The sequence below is a fragment of the Elephantulus edwardii genome, unplaced genomic scaffold (assembly GCF_000299155.1).
Source record: "Elephantulus edwardii isolate Elephantulus edwardi_28Jun2011 unplaced genomic scaffold, EleEdw1.0 scaffold00084, whole genome shotgun sequence".
NCBI classification, from domain to species: domain Eukaryota; kingdom Metazoa; phylum Chordata; class Mammalia; order Macroscelidea; family Macroscelididae; genus Elephantulus; species Elephantulus edwardii.
The window spans coordinates 10613975-10617171 of record NW_006399834.1 but is presented as its reverse complement, the minus strand read 5'-3'; the positions used below and the strand labels follow the sequence as shown (position 1 = coordinate 10617171).

General features: G+C 44.9%; 1 pseudogene; it reads right to left on the bottom strand.

The window, feature by feature from the left end:
- Window positions 1-2174: 2174 nt before the first annotated feature.
- Window positions 2175-2834, bottom strand: LOC102871224 (annotated as a pseudogene).
- Between the last annotated feature and the right edge of the window lie 363 nt (window positions 2835-3197).

The following is a 3197-nucleotide window of genomic DNA, read 5'->3' as shown; positions in this document are numbered from 1 at the left end:
TGAACTGCCAGGGAGACTGGGCTTCCTGCTCCCTTTCCTCTCTAGTAATGTCACATACTAGAAATGTACTTTTTTTTCAGCCTTTGTTTAAACACAAAAGTGTCTTAAAAATAGTACCTACAAATAGTGGAAGTGCTTTTGTTTCAGTGGTCAATAAACCCATTGTAAATCAACATCAAATGAGAAGTGGTTAGGCATGCCCTTCCTTTTTTAGTCAGCTCTGCCATTTGCTACTTTTTCCCTTTGTAGATGCTTTCTCTTTTCATTCTGATATCATGCTCATTCTGATATCCCAATGTCGTACAAAAAACAATTTTCTGCAGTATCCAGAAGGTTGTTTCTCTTATATTCTTAATATAGTACTTTAACTTCCAGAAATCACCTAGAACCTGCCCTTAAACAAAACCATGCCTAGTGGCAAGAAGCTGCACTGCGATCCCTAAGGCCATGGTTCTAGGCAACCAGCTGCTCTGCAGGGGAAGGATGGGCAATCTCCTCCTATGAGATTAAACTGCCTCTGAAACTTGCCAGAGGGTCAGCAATAGGTTGGTTCTGACTCTACAGTAAACAACAACAACAGTTCTAGTTTTAAGGAGCTCTGATGGTTTAGTGTTAAAGAAGACTGTTTGAACCCACCAGCCTTTCCATAGGAGAGGTGGTCTCTACTTGTGTGCTTTACATTCTCTGAAAACAAAAACCTGTTGGAAGGTCAGTTATAAGTCAGTTCTGACTTGATGGAACATAACAACATTCTATTTTAATTTGGTATTTATGGTTTTATTAATTTATTAAAATAAATTAACTGCAGTAATAAAAGCTGGAGAAAGCATGAGAGACACCCAAGCGTCGAGGACTCTTCTTCATAGGGTCACTATGAGTCGCCTGCAACTCAACAGCACTTAACAACAATAAAAGTTGGAGTTGGCTCCTTAGGGATAACTCCCCAAGCCCTGGTCTCTATCACAGTTTCCTTCTCTGGCTCCTGCTTAAGCGGCTTTAGACGCAAAGATTATTGTCTCTGTGGTTTCAGATGTTTGGTACCAGTTATCTCCACATCCTGGACATGTCCAGGTGCTTTCTCCATTCTGGACTCAATGCTGCACCTCTCCACAGTCTTGGCTACAATTTCCAACTCTCTTTCATGAGATGTAATCACTGCTCTTGAAGTAGTGATAGCTCTGAAGCTCCTGAGGAGTGACTGATCCTGCTGACTATCTGACCTGCAGGAGCCGAGCTAGCTGATGCAGAAGAGCTGACCTGGCTGTTGCAGATTGGGTCTGCCCCAGTTTCTGAGTTGTCCGCAACTCCTTTGGGATGGGACTGTGGCTGATACTTTTGTGAGAGGAGGGCCTCTGTTCTTTGCCCTTTGTGCTATTATGACCTCTCTCTTTTTGTCCTCTTTCCTGGTTCCAGTGGGAGGATGATTTCCGAGTTCATTTGTTTCCACCTTTCCTGTGGTGATGAGAACTTCTAGCAAGATTTTTGTCCCTCTTTGATCTTTCCTTCTTTTCCTTCTCAACTTTGGTATTGGGCTTGGACACTCTCTGGCTTCCATCTCGCTCACTTATGTAGCTTTCACTTTTCAAGCTCAAGAGAAGGGGTAATTCGGCATTCTCTGCAACAGGTTTGTTGCAAAGACCATGTTCATACCGCTTCCTGTGGAGTAACGGTTGCCATTGTTGATTGGGTGGAACTGCCCTCTGCATATGAGCTTGTAGCACCTGCCAAGACCATGTTAGCACTCTCTGAAGGCACACTCTCAGTACCTGCAATGGCCTTGCTGGGTCCTCTACTCACTCTTGGACTCTTAGTGACCACTCCTGCCAGGGCCACATTTGTGTGTGCTGGCCTTGAGGCCTTGGAGATTGTTTATGGTACTTCCTGAACAGCATACTGCTGTCCTGCTACTGCTGCTCCTGTTATGGAACCTGCTATCATCCCTGCTATTTCTGCTTCCATTGAAGGACCTTCTGTTGACCCTGCTAATGCTGCTCCCATCGTGGGACCTGCTGCTGCCCTGTCAGTGCTGCTCTTTTGGCAGACCCTGGCAATTTCATCGCTGTAGAAGAGGTACCAGGCATTCCAGGAGAAGATTGTTGAATTCACAATTCTTCTCCTCCTGCATAAGCAGAAGAGGTAGCTCCAGACACCTCTTGGAACTTGTGAAGCCTGCCTTAATCCTGATCCCCTTCTCCACAGACATCTGCAGTCATTATGCTTTTGTTGTCATCTGTCAAGTATATAGATGTATTTGCTAAATCCCCAGTTTGGAGAGATGGGGTACTACTATAACTGTCCATTGTTGGTCTTAGAAGATAGACTAATTTTCCCAGCTGCAAGAGAGGTCCTCACATGCATCTGAAGAGGGGCACAGCTGCTGGGAAAAGATGCCGCCAGTGGCAAGCTTCAGGCACAGTTGCTGTTTTTCTTGGTCATGTACAGACATCTTGACAAGGTTCAAGGGAAGGAACCTGGTAAGCTCTAAAGTCTTTGTGTCCTTTCGACTTCTCCTTTTGGTGGGTTGGCTGTACCCATTGTGGTTTTCACAGACTCTAGCTGGCTGGGCCAGCACCATGCTATCTGGCATGGGCAGGATTGGGCTGGTAGATGTGATGCCCTCAGTCATCACTTGAATATGGTGATGTACATCAGTCACTTATCCTTTTTTGCTAATCTGTATAAAGTCGCTCTGCAACATTGGTGCACGCTTAAAAATGTCATATTATCCTTCCCTGTACAGTTGTCGTTGTAGATTCCCCCACAGAGGTATTGAACACACACTTTGTACGGTAGCTGTTGGCAGTGTAATAAGATAACACTCCTTCATTGTCCATAGTCCTTCTTTCAAGACAACTCTGCCAGCTACAAATTGTGTCCCCAAGAGAAGGAGCACAAAGGCCATTGCCCATCTCCCTCTAGGACGTCTGCCTAAATCACCTTATACTACTGCATTTATCCCCATCTGTCCTTTGTGATCTGTCACCATTGCATACTCCTTTGGTCACCAGCCTCCCCAAATCAACTAATACCTACAAAGAAGACAGGCTGACCCTGGCCAGGTATAGATGTGGGGGACTGGGTAGTCTTTTAAATGTACATATTGAGATGCATCCTACTTTGATAAATGTCTTGAGTTTGGGTTTGGTTCCCCTGCCCCTCAAGTTTTATTGTTACAGAGATCATCTCCCTGTAGATAT